The 20,947-nt window shown below is 37.7% G+C and overlaps 1 long non-coding RNA gene across 2 annotated transcripts in view; it reads right to left on the minus strand.

Moving 5' to 3' along the window:
• Positions 1-876: 876 nt before the first annotated feature.
• The window catches only part of LOC146897822 (uncharacterized), a 68,621-nt gene continuing 48,550 nt past the window's right edge, over positions 877-20,947 (minus strand). Inside the window, exons 1-3 of one of the 2 annotated variants that reach the window (XR_015021449.1) lie at positions 8,932-9,444; positions 2,842-7,162; positions 877-1,072 (exon numbers count right to left, since the gene is read on the minus strand). This is a non-coding gene — a long non-coding RNA (uncharacterized LOC146897822). Of the gene's footprint in view, positions 1,073-2,841; positions 7,163-8,931; positions 9,445-20,947 lie in introns of those variants that run through there. The other variant, XR_015021450.1, reaches the window with a different exon arrangement.

The following is a 20,947-nucleotide window of genomic DNA, read 5'->3' on the forward strand; positions in this document are numbered from 1 at the left end:
AGGTTACTTGAGAAATAAGAATTTTCGTGCAAAGTATGTTTTTAAAAATTGAGCTGAAGAAACTCATCAATAGCGAACCCGAAGCGAAATTTTTCAGTTCGTCTCTAGGGAATGCAGTGACTATTGGAGAGTTGTCTTCACCATCTTTTATGCAATGAGAAATTGTTTTTTTTGATATTGAGTGACGAATGCATATCACCCCCTAAAGTTTTCAAAAAGGGAAAAAGGCATGGGCAACCATCAACGAAAATCGATTCGGTTTAACGTGACTTTGGAATTTAATGTGTCAAGAAATAAGAATGAGTTTGGACCAAGAGTTTAGAGGCACCAATATCTAGAATGGAAGTCACAGATGTGAAATCATGAAGCAAGAAGTTAAATGATGCAAAGTCATATGAAATCACGAGGATTTTGGATTTCGCAGAGTTAAGAGTACCCCTCGAATCTATGTTTTGCTTGATGAACTTGCGAAGGCTCGTTAGGATGCTAAGTTGTAAAATTTACATGATTTTAGAAAGACATACGCATATGGGTGATTGAAGTTGACATTTTTGAAATTCAAAATGAAATTTTGTAGGTACCGGTTTGTTACGACTCGCGTAGTTTGGGCTAAACTCACTAGGACTAAGATTTGATGACACATACGTGTTATCAACTCGTCCTGAGATTTTAGAGTAACGACTGGGACCTAGATTCAGTATATGTTTTATATAGTTGAAAATCATCAACGTCAATGACCCGTGTGCTAATTTACGAAATTTTCTTAGAAAGAAAAATTAACGAGCAAGCATAGAAAGGATTGAGCAAAACATAGTGTAACACCCATACCAGACGTATCTAGAAAGTCTGGCACGTGCGTTAATATTAGTACTGGATACATTAAAATATACAACAATTAAAAACTTCAAATGAATAATATTTACATCAAGTTACGTTCATATAAATAATAATACAACCCAACTCATCCATACATAAAATACGTCCTTGATATCCATAACGTCCTGCAGCTTTACGAACGAACCCTTGAAGTAATATTCATCCGGCTCCGAACATGCATAAACATCCTGCTTATCTGAAACAAATAAGGATTGGGATGAGACATAATGTCTCAGTGAGTTCCCCTAATCCTAGGCTATAGGCAACCTCAAGGGGAAACCTACGGTCACCACGTGTCTACATTACAACCTGACGGTTGATTATACGTGTGTGGGGACATGCATACTTAGACGGTAGTGCATACTAGGGCCGTCATAGTCATATCTCACTTGTTTTAGGCTTCTCACCTATACATGTCATGGCGGTCGAGGGGGAACCTAAAACCGCATTGCCAAGAATACACGCTAAGTATCGAGGCCTAAGCATAACATAATCATGACACGATTCTAAACCGGACGATTAGGGGAATCCTAAGACCGTCATCGGTATCATATTCTTTACTTGTCCTATACATATTTTGCTCTCGCCTAATAGCATCTCATGCTCTTATTGTTGTTCTTAAACATATCATACATGGGGTCGATCATGAGCATAAACATAACATAATCATCATCATAAACATAATCGTGTCTAAGTTCATTCATGGGTTAGCGTTGAACAAACAGTTATTATCTTGATTCATTTTACGGATAGTCCCGGGTGGAGTAACCCCGAGAACAATCCCATACATGACCGATGTACGTACATCGGACTCCCTCGGTGTCGTGCGGGTCCCTTGCGGCTTAAACCGTTCCCCTTAGGTCGAGAACCTCCCGTATCCCCCTGGCGTGGATAACAAGAGACACGAGCACCTACGTCTTGTTACTCAGTGACATGCGGGTCCCTTACGGCTTGAATCGTTCTCATAATGAGAACCCCTTGTATCCCCCTGATGTGGATATCAAGAGACATGTCACCTACACTTAGTAGTCATAGTCTTGTCGTGCATAAGTTAAACATAATCATACATACATGTTTACCTCGGAACCTTGATCGATCCGATTATTGGTAACCTATACTTGATCATAAACATACCTAATCATGGTGAAGAGACTAACTAGTCAAACCACGGCTTACGTACTTGCTAAATCATACTAGCTCTTGTGCGAAGAGATTACACTTCGCGTCTTATCCTTCTAGGGAGTCGTGCTAAACATACTAGTTCTCGACTAGCTAAGCCGAGGCTCTACATACATTCCCTTTCTTAGCTTATTACTACCCCATCATACTTAAGCTCTCTTGAGCCACCCTCGTGTTACATGCTAAGATTGCCACGATTAAGGATGCAAGGATCAATTGACGATGCGTGCAAATTTTCAATACTTTCTAAAGACCGAAAGTGCCGAAAACCCGAATTCCAAGCCATTTATAAGTTCTTAAGATTTGATAAAACCATATTTGTTCCAGTCGAAAAACAAGTGAAAACAGTACAAGAACACACCGAAACGATCGCTACAGACCCCCACGCGACTGCCCCCAAGCACCCGAGCGCAGAACAACGCGAACGTTGTCCTGTCTGGGGCGCCTGGCGCCAGGAGTGGGGCGCCTAGCGCTGGCTCCCTGTGTGTGGGCGCCTAGCGCCCTTGTACAGGCGCAGCGCTGCGAATTCTGCGTTTTCGCGTGTTCCGGCCGCGGGTTTTCGCCATTTTCGACCCAAAACTCGTCCAATTCGACCCTGTAATGCACCAAATCCATCCAACAACATACATAGACTTATTTAAACATATCTCATGGCAATTTTAACATGTAAACAACTAGGATTGGCTTGGGGTACTAAAGTTCCATAAAATTTAAACTATCATAGAATCATGATTTTCTACAAGATTAATCAATCCCAAAGGTGGGTAATCTATCTATGGAACTCACCTAGACATGTTCTTGTGATAGCTCCAAGCCTCTAGCTCAAGCAATCTCCCATCCTAGCTCTTGAACACTTGTTTCCTTGACTTAATCCAATCCATCCTATTGCTCTTTCTTGTCACACAAACACCATGATTCTTAATCTTGAAGTAAACCTAGCTTGAACCATCTTCCATATTACCACAAAACCAAACCCTAACTCTTGAATCCATTTTTGAGATGAGACATAGAGAAATCAAACAAAACCCCAAGTTTCCTTAACTCAAGAGATGATGAGAGAACATAATTTAGAAGCTTGCCATAAAAAGAGAAAGATTTGGAAAGGATTGATGGAGTGAGTGAGGGAAGAGGGCGATGGAGAAGAGTAGAGAGAAGGAAGAGCAATTCCTTTTTCTCCAAACCTAGAGAGAGGAAAGATGGAAAGGAATGAGATATTTTGGGAGAAAACCAAATAAATATCCTTACCACGTGCAATTACCCAATTGCCCTTGCTTTAAACGTGTTTAGCTTGACTGTAATACATAAGTCCATACTTATTTTCCATGACTCTTAGTCCTCTGATACGTTTGTCGGATAAAAATTCCATTAGGTAAAGAGCGGGATGTTACATTCTACCCCCCTTAAAGAAATTTCGTCCTCGAAATTTAGAGATCGACTACCAATCATCTTGTTTCTTAACCCACATGCAACAGAGCATAGCCTTCTTGGTCTTAATATCACTCAAACTTAGAGTTTTCTTAGTATATCATGATTCAGAACTTACCTTGCTACACATAAACTTATTGTCTCAAACTCGGATCTTACCCGCTTAACATAACCATTCCTAATGGTATCTTGTCATAAACATGAACACTCAGGATTTGCCTTTTAACTGGAATCCTACCAGAAACCAGGTTTGCCCTGCAGTGCTTACTTGTAACGTTAAAACATCTTTTCATGTATACATAATCCTATCGTGTAACGTATAATTCATACATCAGTCTACTTAGTGTACCTTGAGACATTTTCCTCACTCCAACATTACTTATCTTGACGATTCTACAAATTTCTTGTCTCTTTTCAGAGTCTTAAGAAATCTTTCGATCTCATTACCATTCCTATTGCACCCAAATTTATGGATGACTCATATAACTTGTCATAGAGAGGTGAAATTAATTACGCCTATACATATAACATTCATCAACCCATCTCGTAACTTACATGCTCTTAAAACTTCCGAGTTAAACCTTTTGCATTTGAATACTCTTATCATATACTTGTGCGCTTCATAATACTTTTCGAGCAACTTTGTTGGTTACATCAACACATCTTACTCACCATAACAATCGCATATTTCCTAATGTCGCTTCTTTTAAATCATAACGATACTCGTTCTAACATATTACTTTAAAAAGTTTTCTAAACATGAGTATTCGGATCCTTGGAACGAATAGAGACATAATCTTTTAAAAGAATTTTATGAAAAAAATTGTCATGTTTAAATAATTTCGTTTCCAAGTCTCTCAATACCCATTTTAAATTTTAAGAGTTTTTAAATCATAGTTCGAAATCTTCATAGCAAGTATCGTGATCGTTTAACAGGTCTGACATAAGAGAGTATGCACTTAATCGTGCATAACTCATGATTTATATCTCCATCCAGAATGAAATTCTTGAACTTTAAAGTAACTTCTTTCTTATTCTTTCTTGACTTACATGCATATCTTGGGTACTCGCATAATTGCATAACATAATTCATATAGGATCCTTGACCCTCATAACATTATCTCATCTCCTCATTCTGAGAACAAATAACGTGAATCTTCAAAACATCATATCCGGTTACGTTCACACAATGTCACCTCATCCTGCATAATACTTCTTCTTTTAATACCGGCCTCACACTTGATAATTCCATCTTTAATTTGAGTTGCAAAAAGAAACCTTTCGACTCTTACCTGCATTTTTTTTTTGTCATAGCACATATCCTTACGTATATCCTTCTTATCATACTTAAATAAAGTCATATCCATTATGCCTTTGTCATATTCTTCGCTGACCGGATCAGTCTCATTACTTATTCAATATTCCGAGAACTCCTCGCTTGTTCCATAATACCTCTTAAGAAGACTCTTACTTTCAAGTTCCATGGTTACTGTCCGAAACTTTATCTATTAACTTTCGTTGCGCCACTCTGATTCCCATCAGTTAGCTTTAACCAATATTCTAATCCATTAAGACAACTGAAACTCTACATATGAGCATCATCTTCTTGAACTCTTGTCAAGACCTATCATGTGGTAACCAATGCCAAAATCTTACACCTTTAGACTTGTCACATCACCATAATACTTTACTTGAGGATAGACCCTACTTTCTCCTTAGTTGAGTTTACCTTATGACATGTACTTATCATACTTTAAACTTGTCTCCGAGCAATCTCGAATTTCCCATAGAAGACTCATCATAAATTATACATGCTTTTCTTGATCTTGCTTTATTGCATCCCTGTATTCTCGTATACTATGTTTTGCGTAATCAACGGATGCTTGTTCGTCAATTTCTTTCTTTAAGAAAACATTATAATACAACACACGGGTCATTGGCGTTGACAATTTCTCTTTATATAAAAACGTAATAAGTTTGGCCCCAGTCGTTGCTCTAAAATCACGGAATAAGTTGACAACACAACTGTGTCATCTAACTTTAGTTCCCGTGAGTTTAGCCCACTCTACGTGAGTCGTAACAACCGGTACCTACAAAATTCCATTTTAAAATCTATAAACATCAACTCCAATCACCCATATGTGTCTACCTTTCTAAAATCTTGTAAACTTTTGAATTCAACATTTAACGGGCTTTAGCAATTCAATTAAGCAAAACATAGATCCGGGGGTACTCATGACTTCATAAAACCTGAAAATCTTGTGACATTCGTATAATTCTCTACCACTTTACTTTCCATCTCATGTCTTTGCATCCACTTAATCCGTTCCATAAGTCAAACCTTAAAACTCTTGACCCAAGTTCTTCGCCAGCTCCTGCCACGTTAAGTTCTAATGTTACCTTGAACCGGATTGATTCCGTTAATAGTTGTCCATGCATTTCTTCCTTAGAAATCATAGGATGTGATGTGCATTCGATACTTGATGTTATAGAGAGTATTGGTTACCTAAAAGATGGTAAAAACAACCCCCAACAGCTACTAAGGCCCTAGAGACAAAATGACAGTTTTTGGAAAAACTGAAAATTTTCGCCCCAGTTTCGCTATTAGCGAAATCCTCTGGAGTAATTTCGCTATTAGTGAAATTTTTGCTATTGGCGTATTTTCTAAAAATTAGTTTTCAAGAAAACATACTTCACATAAAAATCTCATTTTCTCAAGTAATCTGATGCACATCATTCATTCTGGTCATCATAAAAAAAATAATTTCATAACTGTTGCACGACAAGCATTAACACCAATCAATTCAATTCACGGCACATTAGGAACCATTGTCTTGTTCATCATATCACTTGACACATAAAAATTCCACATAAGACTTCAACTTCATTCACTATTAGAACCTTATTCTCGCTGAACATATAAATCTTTGTTCTCATATCTCAATCCCTGAGAGCTTACTAATTCCATCAACATGTGTCGACTTATCCTTCAATTGTAGTCTCACACTTACGTTCCAGAATATATATATATATATATATCCAACTTCTTCACTTACGGATACTTAAAGTATCACTAACATCATACTCGAATTGTCGGAGCGTTCTTTCTTAACATGCCTTACATTCCCGGAGGATTCACACTTGTGCTTGCTTAGTTCACCGACCACCTTTTGGCACGATCAAACTCTTTCTAATATTTATCCGAGTTCACACTTTCCAGTGCATCTCCATCACATACTTCGTTCCTCCTGGGTCCTATTCAGCTCTCAGGCATCCATTCCAATCGTCGAATGCTAAATTGAGTTGATCAGGCTCAACTAACAACAACAATTAGAACTTTTACCTGGAACCCAATGGTCCCACTACCTTAGTTGTGATCTAATGACCCAAGGCACGATCTGAATCGACCTGCTCTGATACCAATTGTAACACCCATACCAGACGTATTTAGAAAGTCTGGCACGTGCGTTAATATTAGTACTGGATACATTAAAATATACAACAATTAAAAACTTCAAATGAATAATATTTACATCAAGTTACGTTCATATAAATAATAATACAACCCAACTCATCCATACATAAAATACGTCCTTGATATCCATAACGTCCTGCAGCTTTACGAACGAACCCTTGAAGTAATATTCATCCGGCTCCGAACATGCATAAACATCCTGCTTATCTGAAACAAATAAGGATTGGGATGAGACATAATGTCTCAGTGAGTTCCCCTAATCCTAGGCTATAGGCAACCTCAAGGGGAAACCTACGGTCACCACGTGTCTACATTACAACCTGACGGTTGATTATACGTGTGTGGGGACATGCATACTTAGACGGTAGTGCATACTAGGGCCGTCATAGTCATATCTCACTTGTTTTAGGCTTCTCACCTATACATGTCATGGCGGTCGAGGGGGAACCTAAAACCGCATTGCCAAGAATACACGCTAAGTATCGAGGCCTAAGCATAACATAATCATGACACGATTCTAAACCGGACGATTAGGGGAATCCTAAGACCGTCATCGGTATCATATTCTTTACTTGTCCTATACATATTTTGCTCTCGCCTAATAGCATCTCATGCTCTTATTGTTGTTCTTAAACATATCATACATGGGGTCGATCATGAGCATAAACATAACATAATCATCATCATAAACATAATCGTGTCTAAGTTCATTCATGGGTTAGCGTTGAACAAACAGTTATTATCTTGATTCATTTTACGGATAGTCCCGGGTGGAGTAACCCCGAGAACAATCCCATACATGACCGATGTACGTACATCGGACTCCCTCGGTGTCGTGCGGGTCCCTTGCGGCTTAAACCGTTCCCCTTAGGTCGAGAACCTCCCGTATCCCCCTGGCGTGGATAACAAGAGACACGAGCACCTACGTCTTGTTACTCAGTGACATGCGGGTCCCTTACGGCTTGAATCGTTCTCATAATGAGAACCCCTTGTATCCCCCTGATGTGGATATCAAGAGACATGTCACCTACACTTAGTAGTCATAGTCTTGTCGTGCATAAGTTAAACATAATCATACATACATGTTTACCTCGGAACCTTGATCGATCCGATTATTGGTAACCTATACTTGATCATAAACATACCTAATCATGGTGAAGAGACTAACTAGTCAAACCACGGCTTACGTACTTGCTAAATCATACTAGCTCTTGTGCGAAGAGATTACACTTCGCGTCTTATCCTTCTAGGGAGTCGTGCTAAACATACTAGTTCTCGACTAGCTAAGCCGAGGCTCTACATACATTCCCTTTCTTAGCTTATTACTACCCCATCATACTTAAGCTCTCTTGAGCCACCCTCGTGTTACATGCTAAGATTGCCACGATTAAGGATGCAAGGATCAATTGACGATGCGTGCAAATTTTCAATACTTTCTAAAGACCGAAAGTGCCGAAAACCCGAATTCCAAGCCATTTATAAGTTCTTAAGATTTGATAAAACCATATTTGTTCCAGTAGAAAAACAAGTGAAAACAGTACAAGAACACACCGAAACGATCGCTACAGACCCCCACGCGACTGCCCCCAAGCACCCGAGCGCAGAACAACGCGAACGTTGTCCTGTCTGGGGCGCCTGGCGCCAGGAGTGGGGCGCCTAGCGCTGGCTCCCTGTGTGTGGGCGCCTAGCGCCCTTGTACAGGCGCAGCGCTGCGAATTCTGCGTTTTCGCGTGTTCCGGCCGCGGGTTTTCGCCATTTTCGACCCAAAACTCGTCCAATTCGACCCTGTAATGCACCAAATCCATCCAACAACATACATAGACTTATTTAAACATATCTCATGGCAATTTTAACATGTAAACAACTAGGATTGGCTTGGGGTACTAAAGTTCCATAAAATTTAAACTAACATAGAATCATGATTTTCTACAAGATTAATCAATCCCAAAGGTGGGTAATCTATCTATGGAACTCACCTAGACATGTTCTTGTGATAGCTCCAAGCCTCTAGCTCAAGAAATCTCCCATCCTAGCTCTTGAACACTTGTTTCCTTGACTTAATCCAATCCATCCTATTGCTCTTTCTTGTCACACAAACACCATGATTCTTAATCTTGAAGTAAACCTAGCTTGAACCATCTTCCATATTACCACAAAACCAAACCCTAACTCTTGAATCCATTTTTGAGATGAGACATAGAGAAATCAAACAAAACCCCAAGTTTCCTTAACTCAAGAGATGATGAGAGAACATAATTTAGAAGCTTGCCATAAAAAGAGAAAGATTTGGAAAGGATTGATGGAGTGAGTGAGGGAAGAGGGCGATGGAGAAGAGTAGAGAGAAGGAAGAGCAATTCCTTTTTCTCCAAACCTAGAGAGAGGAAAGATGGAAAGGAATGAGATATTTTGGGAGAAAACCAAATAAATATCCTTACCACGTGCAATTACCCAATTGCCCTTGCTTTAAACGTGTTTAGCTTGACTCTAATACATAAGTCCATACTTATTTTCCATGACTCTTAGTCCTCTGATACGTTTGTCGGATAAAAATTCCATTAGGTAAAGAGCGGGATGTTACACATAGTATGCGAGATACGAAGCTACAATGTTAGATGCATAAGGAAGTATGTCCGAATGCAAGATTAGTCTACCATGGGAGGTTGTAAGAGCGTTTCATGGAATAGTAGGTATGTAATAGCAAAGATGTGCTCCTTGAGTTAAGTTGCTCGGGAATAAGAGTAAGTATGACATTGATATGTCCAGAGGTAAGTTTCCTTGAGATTCAATCTTACCAGCAAAGATTAGAGCGTGGTTGCAGAGTAGAATGCAACATAGAAATATCGAGCAGAGTTCAAGCAGATATTAATGTAATAATAGAAGAAGAATAAAGTTCACTCGTCTCAACGGATCAGAGTATTGGTTGAAGCCAACCGGTGGGAATCAGAGTAGCGCAACGGAAGTTAATTACTTAAGTTGCGAACAGTAGCCATGGAACATGGAATTTTGTAGTAAGAATCTTTGTGAAAATGTTCGAGATAGAAATACCATTTCAGTGAGAAGTATTATGTGGAAAGCGAGGAGTTCTCGTTATGCTAAGTAAGTATAGATGCTTATGCAGTCAGTAATGGTTAAAGTAAAAGTTTAAAGAAAGCATCTTCACTCAGGTAAGATGAGAAAGACTAGAGTTAACACATATGAATTAATCGAGTTGCCTTTTTGATGATGTCGAATTCGTAGAAGAGCTGTTGGTTAGTCAGAAAGAGTATGTGCTATGTTAATGGAGTACGATTTATGAGTTCTGCCTGACGAAGTACGTACCCTCTTATACCATACTTGTTAAATGATAACGATACTTTCTAGAATGGTGTCAAGCCATGATTTTATAACTTTTAGAGTTAATATTGGTATTAAGGAACTTGGGAACGATGGTTATTTTAAAAACATGAAATTTCACATTGTTAAAACTAAAGAGATACGTCGTAAGCGAGTAAGCTCACTTAAGACGTACAGACTTCAGGACCAGCTTGTTAGAGACAAGTGTGAAGGAGAGTCGTAAAACCTTTTTCAGATATAAAGACTCGTCTTGTGGTTCTGCAGTACTAGTATAGACTCAGTTTTAAAAATGATATTTTTCTAGTCATGTATTTATTCGTTCCAAGAACCTATGTACCAAAGTTTAGAAACTCTTAGAAACAAAAGCTAGAATGAGTATCGTTATTAACTAACAAGCAATGGCGCTAGAAAGTATGCCAATAGTAGAAGATAAAGTTTTTATGAATGAATGACAAGGCCCATGTGATATTAGTGTCATACGGGATGCACGGATTTGTGCTAAGAGTGTTCAATGCAAGTGCAAAAGGACTTAGTAGAAAGTTTCAAGAGTATGTGAACCGCCAGACAGGTTAATAGATTGTCAGATGAATCAGTGTAGTTGAGTTCACTTCTTCATGCCAAGCTAGACAAGTTACCCATGAATTGCAGTATAGGGAGATTATGAAGAGATAGAAAGGTTTCATAAGACTATGATTAGAGATGAGTAGAATCATCAAGATAAGTAGCAACAGTAAGAAGCATAAATCGCAATGTGCGGTAAAACAGATTATGTATGCATGATAAGATGTATACATGGAAGATGTGTTAGGTACACGTAAGCACTGCAGGGCAAATCCTGAGTAATTCATATAGAGAAAAGTTACGTAGATGCATAGTTCATGCTAAGCAGGGAAGGAATAGATCCGAGACAAGAAATCCTCTTATAACAAAAGTTAGTTTTAATCACTATGTTCTCAGACAGTTCTGTGATTTTGATAAAGATAGTAAGATTGAAGAGACCATATTCAATCATATGCAGAATAAGAAAGAGGATAAATTGTATGCTTTATTGAGAAAAGTATTCTTCAACCTTCCTAGAGTGGTTTTGATTAGATATCGTATAGCAGAAACCAAAGGAAATAGATTTTTGTTGCGATGATTGGTAGATGATTCTAAATTTCGAGGACGAAATTTTTTTTTAAGGGGGGTAGAGTGTAATATCCCGCTTGTCAGCTAAAGGGAAATTTCATCTGTTAAATGTATCAGAGGACTAAGATTCATGGAAAGAGATTTTGGGGAAGAATGTTAAGTACAACGAAAGATATTAATGAGTAATATCAGTCAAGCATGGGCTTATGTGTCAGTGTCAGGTAAACACGACTAAGGCGAAGGGCAAAGTGGTAAAACGTCGCAAGCGACTATATAAGGCCACAAGGGCCATTTTCCTTCATTTCTACCCACACTTTCTCTCTCTAGGTTTTTGGGAAAACCTTTCTCTCCTCCTTCTCTCTAGAATTTCGCCTCCCTCTCCTCTCTAAGACATCCAATCTTCTTCCAAATCATGATCAAGCAAGGATTAAGGCAGCTTATCAAGCAAGAAACAAGTGGAGGAAGAGATTAAAGCATGGTTTGGAGGAAAGGGCTAAAGATCAAGAACGAAGAGGAAGTTAGGGTTGATGCTTGAAGCTTGAAGATCAAGTGCTAATCATTAGGTGAGTTCTTAGATAGAACCCACCTTTGGGATTTTGTGTTTAATTGCAAGCAAAACATGATTTTTGTTAAGATTAGAGAAATATGAATTTTAGTACCCTAGCCTTGATCTTGCTTTGTACATGTTAATATTGCTATGTAAGTTGTTTTATAAAGTATATATATGTTGCTGGATGTTCTGGTGCATTGCAGGAACCATTAGATTGAGTTTTGGGTCAAAAATTGGAAATTTGGTACCACAGACCCGAAGAACTACGCTATTAGCGAAATCTACGCTAATAGCGAAATTCTTCAGATGACCCACGCTCCAGGGGCGCTATTAGCGCAGCCCTCTGGTTTGGCCAACACGCTTTTGGCCTGTTGGTCCATCCTGTGGTCCGTGGGGCATTCCGGAGTCTTTCTTTCGACGTTTTATAACTTTATAACCCCAAAACAACATCTAGGCAATGCACATAACATCAAACGATTCTTGAAAAGAAAATCATGGCAATCTTAACATGAATGGCAAGAGTGATTCAAGAGAGTTTAGCCGAGTTACTCGGGTAGCAAAGAACTAGGCATGGGATGAAAATAGAGCCTTGACATAGCTTGTCAAGAACTAGAATAGTTAGTAATGAATAGAATGCTAGGCATGAGTAGTATGCTTGATTAGATACGAAGTGATATAGAGTATTCTCTTCGTATAGAAACTAGAGTGCCATACGAGTGTGGCCAGACGTGAATTGATCAGACATCTCTTCACATAGCAAGTTAAGCAAGCATATAGTTTACCTCTAGTCGGATTGTATAGGCATCCGAGGTAAAAGAGATAGCATTTATAGATTTAATACTCATGCATATATATATATAGACCAAGACTTTTAAGTTAAAGGTGCCATGTCTCTTGTGTACACACTAGGATGGCTCAAGGGGTTTCCATTAGGTGAAACGGGGTTAGCCGTAAGGAACCCGCATGTCACCTAGTAAACAAGATGTAGTGGTCGTGTCTCTTGTGTCCACACTAGGTGTAACACCCTATTTCTATTAAGCGGTAAAACGCGCGAATACATCAGAAATATTCTAGAAATAGATGCTACGTCTCCGAATAACCACAATTCATACATGCATAAGGATCATGTTATACCACATAGCAGCGGAACAGACATATAACTCACAAAACATCTCCACATCTCAACTCCAAAATACATGGTCCAAAAATAAAAACCAACTTGCAAGAACTATCCTAGATCAGAGCCCTAATCTAGACACTTGCATATAAAAGAGGAACTCCACTCCTCGGCATCATCAAGCAAACAACTAAGCATCCTGCACGCCGTCTACCCGTCCATACAGAAAGGTAGGCGGTCCACCACAGACCACTGAGGGTTAGCATTACATCATCATAATCCACGAAAAACATTTATCATGAACATTGGAAATGAAAGAATATATTCAAGAATAACAATCCATACATATATTCATAAGTAATCACAACACATGCATATTATCATTCCAAGTTCATATCAACAAGTGTACCATACACGTATCACATATACATAACCCTCCCTCCTAGAACACTAGCATCACATGATTATTACTATCCCCCGTCACTTACATTTCAAGCTATCACATTATAGCCTAGCATGTATATACAACCTCTAATCAAGTCATCAACAAAAGCTCATCATTTATCAACATCAATCAATGAAAACATTACTCACTTCATTACTCATCTAGCATGCTTATCTCAACAAGTACAATTCATCATATCGAAGTTATAAGCAAGCCATCATCATTATCAAAGAACATCACTACATCATATATGTATACATACATATACAAATATCACCTCATCATTATTATTAAAATAACCAACATCAATTGATTCACCAAGTGTATAAGCACAAACAATTAAGACATGCAATTAGAGCATATTACAATCATTCACAATCATCCACAAAATTCACCAATGTACATATACATCCATCCACACAATCACAACATTCACCAAATTTCACCAATACACAAATTCACCAAGTCATATATTCAATTATGACACAACTCATCAATTATTCAAATGCATGCAATGTTCTAGACTCTTCTCTAGATGCATGTGGTACCAATTCTCCTCAAGGTCGTCACCCATGATGCAACAAAAACATCATTATCAACGGCTATAGTCAACATCAATATGGATATAACATCCGACACGCATATGATGCATGAACATATGACTCAATTCACTATGCATATGTTCACAACAATTCAAAGGCTATAATCAACGGCATTAAGTCAACGGCTATAATCATCATTCAACTATATCATATAGTTCATATCTCCACATAGTTGCTTACATTCCAAATAAAAGAACAATTACAACATATGATCACAACATCATATTAATCACCTAACAACCATTCATACGTCATCTCATAATCATATCAATCTAATCATAGAGGGTTCATAAGCAATTGGCCTTCAATGATCATTTTCAATCAAGTTCGTCTCAAAAATCAAAATATTGAAAATAATTGAGCACCTAAGCCAAAACCAAGTAAACAGTTCAATTGCCTATGCCATGTATTCTCATAAGTCACATATGCGTGCAATAGAGATTACATAAGCAATTCATCGGTCAAACACAACGAAATCATACGATTCACTAAGTTCGTCTCTTAATTAATTCATTTCAATGCCAAGCAACATAAGAACTCAATAGACCCCTTTAAACAAAGTTATTTCCTTCATAAAACACCCCTTGATGGTTAGGATAAAGCCCCTACACTTTGGAACAAGTTTGGAAGCAATTGGATTGAAGAAAAATGCATTTTTAGGGTTCCTTGTCAAACAGGATCGTGGCACGTGGGTCTCCCATCGTGGCACGATTTTTCCAGAGTCAAAAACACTAAAATTTCTGGGCAGAATCGTGGCACGTTGGTCCCGCATCGTGGCACGTTCTTAGTTTGACAGACAGCATCAGATTTTTAACCTTCACGTTTTCGAGCATAAAAATCAAACCGTTAATCCGTTTTCGATGCCGTTTTCGCCTACATTCTCCTAACACTTAGCTCTATCATAATGTGCAGAAAAATTCAAGTTTCAACCATCCCAAAATCATTTTCCAAAACCTCACATCATACTCATTTTTCAAAACGGTTAACACTCAAATTTTCACACGAAAATCCCGTTTTCTCCCAAACGACTCGACTAACAAAATCGCAACATGAAAACAGAAATTCTACCAAGTTCAATTCATCCATCAATATCAAAAACTCAGCCAACAACTTCATATATCAAAATTTCATTTTGGTCCTTCACATGAACAACTTAACACAACTTCACAAATTTGAACCACAACAACAAATCTCATCATAATTCTCCAATTCATGATACCCAATGCATCAATTCATCAACAACACATCTAACAACAACAACAACAACATCTAATCATGAAATCATCCACAATTTAACAACCACAACTTCATTCTTCATCAATTTCACACAAAATCATATCATATTCATATATATCCATTTTGACATACAAATTCAACAACAACAACACAATTATCATACAAATCATGTTCTCAAACATAACAACAACAATTATGCACGAATTTACATCAATTAAAACCAATTCATCAATTTCATGAAAATGGGTAAAAGAGAAAAGTTATGAAATTATGAGTGAAGCCTAACCCTCTTACCTTAATTCTCCACAATCACTAGCTAGTGCCTTCTCTTCAAAACCCTTTTTCTCCTCTTGAGCTTTTCTCTCTAACTCTCTCTAATTGTGAAATGAAATGAAAATGTTTGTAACCCTATCTCTTCACTAACACAAGTTTATAAAGCCTCACTTAATGGGCTTATCTCACAACCTTAATGGGCCTAACCCATTTCTAATTCAACCTCAAAAATGTTACTACTCACTTACCGGTAAAATATAACACTAACGGTCACTTAACGGTAAATAAAATAATTACTACACTCTCCAACACTTAGTAAAATAAAACCCTCACTAAGCACTAAAAATAACCTTTGGCAAAAATTACAAAATTACCCCTGCCCTCAAAATGACCAAAATACCCCTAAGTCCAAAATGACTAAAATACCCTTCTAACACCGAATTCTACGAACCCCAACCAAAAATACACACAGAGGCAATTAATCACATAAGAGCACATATAACAAACACAAATAAATAATAAAATAAATCTAACGAAAATCGGGCTATTACACTAGGTTGGTTCAAGGGGTTTCCATTAGGAGAAACGGGGTTAGCCGTAAGGATCCCGCACGTCACTGCAGGAGTGCCGTTGGTTATACCTTAGATAGGTTTCCATCGGATAGATAGGGATTGCGCTCGGGGTTACTCCACTCGGGGCTTTCCGTAAAATGAACTCAGATAATAATTGTTTGTTAAACGCTAACTTTATGAATGAACTTGACTATGCATATTTATTAGATATATTTATGTTATGTCATAGAGCCTTGACGTAGATCGTCAAGAATTAGTAGAGCCTTGACGTAGATCGTCAAGAATAGTAGAACATATACGTAGATCGTCAAAACTAGCATGATAGCAAGATAGAATATGTTGTTAGATACAACATAGTTATGCATAGAGCAAGAATAGAGAAAGATATACCGATGACGATCTTAGGTTCCCCCTAATCGTCCGGTTTAGAATTGTGTCATGATTATAGTATGCTTAGGCCTTGATGCGTAGAGCGTATTCTTGGCATTGCGGTTTTAGATTCCCCTTGACCGCCATGACACGTATAGGAAGTGAAGCCTTTAACAAGTGAGATAAGATTACGACGGCCCTAGTATGCACGACCGTCTAAGTATGCAAGTCCACACACACGTATAATCAACCGTCAGGTTGTATTTTAGACACGTGGTGACCGTAGGTTTCCCCCGAGGTTACCTATAGCCTAGGATTTAGGGGAACTCACTGAGACATTATGTCTCATTCCAATCCTCTTTTGTTTCAGATAAACAGGTTGGATTAGCAAGCTAGTAGCCGAATGGATGATGCGACAAGTGTTCGTTCGTACCGCTGCAGGATGAGATGGATATGCAAGGACGCATTCTTTATACTTTAGAAAGTTGAGTTGTATTATTATGTACGAACGCATTTGGTTGTATATATATATATATATATATATATATATATATATATATATATATTCAGTCGTAGTTGTTTTGTTGTAAATTTTAATGTATCCAGTACTAATCTAACGCACATGCTAGACTTTCTAGATACGTCTAGTATGGGTGTTACACATTCTCTAAATAGGCATGGCATCATTCAATGGCTTTTACGATGTTGTTGTAACATCCCGCCTGTTAGTAACTGTATATTACCAGTCGATCGTCCCAGAGATAGTATATTATTAAAAGGAAGTTTAATGGGAATATTTTGCGTGATGTCAGTTATTTACGGATAAATTATCAGTGCCATTAAGATACGCTTGAGGCAGGGGCATATTTGTAATTTCACGCGAGAGGGATATTTAATTGGTTTTGGGCAACAAAAATATCTCATTTCCCATTTTCTTTCTCTCTCCTAGTCTTTGGAAAGATTTTCTTCTCCCTCTCTTCCTCTCCATCGGCCCTTTCTTCTCTCCTCACCACACCAACTTATCAAATCTCCTTCCTCATGGATTCTTTATCAAGTTTGGTTTCTCCATCACCCTTCAAGAGATTGAGTAGCTTGGATTAAGTTTGTTTTCACTTCCTCTCCTCTTTAGAAGATATTCAAGATTAGGGTTTTGGGTTAGAAAGCTTTGGGGGTTGTGTTGCTTGGTTAACCTAAAGCTTTGGAACAAGGAAGCATACTTGGGCTTGGTTATGTGAAGGCAAGATGATGCTTGTTGGAGTTTAGAACTTGGTGATGTTACAAGAATTCATTAGGTGAGTTCCTTAGATAGTTCCCACCCTTTGGGATTATGTGTTTGTCTTGTAAGGCTAATATGCATTTTAAGGTTTATGAGTATAAGTTTAGTTGCCCCTTTTATGCCATGCTTGCAAAGCTTGCAAATACTTGTTATACAAATGTTTTAGAAGTTTTAAATGATCATTAGAGTCATATTATGCTTTGAGTCATTTGGATTTGAGGATTTTGGGTCAAAAACACCAATTTTGCAGGTCTGGACTGTCATAACTCGCAGTTGCGAGTAAAGTACTCGCAATAGCGAGCTGGAAGACCGAATGGGTAAGTTGCATGCAAGCAACTCGCAGATGCGAGTAGAGCAACTCGCAGATGCGAGTAACAGCATGACATCATGCTGTTTGCTCGCTTCAGTCCCTTTTAAACGCACTTCGGTCCAGCTTTCTAGAGCATTCTTATACTATGTTAAACCCCTCAAGTCATGACATCAAGGCATAGGTATTTAAATGTTTTATTAAGAAATAAGCAAGTATTTGACAAGTTAGCAAAGTATGGCAAATGAGAGAATTATGTTATGGAATGGGTAGCAAGTTAATTAGTAAGAAAGGGAAAGAATATAGAGCCTCGACATAGCTTGTCGAGAACTAGATAGTTAAGCATAGAGTTATGCATAGAATGTATTTATGCTAAGTGTGAAAGGTTAGATAACTATTCACAAAGAAAGATAAGCAAGCATTAAGATTACCTCTAGATGGATCGTTTAGGATCCGAGGTAAAAGAGAATTAGCATGGTTAAGTTTAACCTTCATGCATGTCACTAAAAAAGTACTTAAGAAAGAAAGAAAGAGTGTCGTGTCTTTTGTATTCCATCCAAGGATGGGTATAAAAGGTTTCCCAAGGGGAATGGGGTAAGCCGTAAGGGACCCGCACGTTCACTAAGGGAGTCCGGTGCGCTCTTGCTAAGCCTTTCACCGGTAGAAAGAGGATTTGATTTCGGAACTACTCCACCCGGAACTAATCCGTAAAATTTGAATCAAGATAATTGTTTGTTCAACGCTAACTTAATCAATGAACCTAACTATGCATTGCATTAGATGTGGTTAAGTGTTATGTCATAGAGCCTTGGCATAGACCGTCAAGAACTAGCAGGCTAGAAAGAGTCACTTTTGTGACAAGATTAAGATAGCTACAACTTATTCAAGTAAGTAAGTGAGCAAGTAAAGAGAGCTATACCGACGACGATCTTAGGTTTTCCCTAATCGTCCGGTTTAGAGTCGTGTCAAGACTTTAGCAAGTGAAGGCCTTGATGCGTAGATAGTATCTTGGCATTGCGGTTTTAGTTTCCCCTTAACCGCCTTGACACGAATAAGAAGAGAAACCTATAACAAGCTAAGAACACTAAGACGGCCCTAGCAAGCACCGCCGTCTAAGAAAGCATGTCCCCACACACGTATAATCAACCGGCAGGTTGTATTTTAGACACGTGGTGACCGTAGGTTTCCCCTGAGGTTACCTATAGCCTAGGATTAGGCGGAACTCACTGAGACATTATGTCTCATCCCAATCCTTATTTGTTTTAGATTAACAGGTTGGATTAGCAAGCTAGTAGCCGGATGGATGTTTCAGCAAGTGTGCGTTCGTGTCGCTGCAGGATGCTTTGGACTTTAAGGATGTAATTATATATGTATGGTTGAGATGTTTATGTTAGTTATGTTCGAACGCATGTTGTTGTATAAACATTTATTCAAAAGTTTTATTGTTGCAAAAATTTATTGTATCCAGTACTAAACTAATGCACATGTTAGACTTTCTAGATACGTCTAGTATGGGTGTTACAGTTGTGACTATTATGATCAATTTTACTTTGCTTTTCGCAACGTCATTGTGTTCTGAAATTTATCAGCCACCTTCTGGAGGTCCTTCCCATGATGTTACTTCTGCCCCAAGGCCATTGTCGTCGTATGAGAAGTATTTAACTAATTGTGCAAGCAAATTAAAGCCTGCAGAATGTGGTAAACAAATATTCTCTGCTGTATTTGTCGGAAATCAAATTGTTAGTGATTATTGTTGTCATAGCCTTGTGAATGATGTTGGAAAATCCTGCCATTATGACTTGACAAGAAATGCACTCCAATGGCCAGCATATGCCAAAAACAAAACTGAAATTTTGAAGAGGAATGACAAAGTTTGGAACGATTGCATTGCAGTTCGTCCCATTTTACCTTGAACATAAATTCAGCGGAAAAATGAATGAATCAATGATAGCCACACGATGTATCATATGACTATTTTATTTTATACTAAATGAATTTTGACCAACTCGAGTATTTCATATCACAATGGTCTAGTTTAAGATCTTTGCCCTTTATTTTAATATCATAAAATAGAAATATGTTTGTACAAACAAATATACTATAAGTTATTCTCATCAAAATTAATATCAAATAGTCGTTTCTTACAAATTACATAAAAACAAACAAAAATCATATGGACCGCCTTTTGGAAATATTAAAGTAAATATGCTCGTAATTACCTCAGAAAGTAGACTATACTCTCTCATTTTTCACTATATCTCTCTCTAACTTTCTATCTCTCATTCCAAAATATCAAGACGTAGGCAAAGAAAATAAAAAACAATATATCACTAAAATAACACAAATCCGCAAAAATAATACTACTAAGAAAGTCTAGTCCATACTTTCTATTGATAACTTAAGCTTAGTTGATACTTTTTAGGATATTTAATACGAGCCAATATATTTATTTAAACTAATACTAGAGTTTCAATTATCTTACATGATCCATTATGTGAGTCTCAAAAACTATTAGAAAAACTAATAAATTCCAAAACTTCACAACAAAAAAAGATTAAACCATTAATTTTAAAACAAGTTATAAAAGTGCAGGTTGAACCCTAAATAAGTAAACTAATATATTTGTTCGATTAGGTGAGTTTCCTTCCCCAATTCTTATAATCAGCAAACACATACTAGTGGTTAAAAAAGTCATATTGAAAAACTGTAATTTCAATAAAAAAAAAACTAGTAGAACTTCATGTACATTCTTATTTTATATTTTGAAAAAACTATTTCATTTAC

The sequence above is a fragment of the Medicago sativa genome, chromosome 8 (genome assembly GCF_051527215.1).
Source record: "Medicago sativa cultivar Bolivia chromosome 8, Bolivia_mono, whole genome shotgun sequence".
In the NCBI taxonomy this organism is placed as follows: Eukaryota; Viridiplantae; Streptophyta; class Magnoliopsida; order Fabales; family Fabaceae; genus Medicago; species Medicago sativa.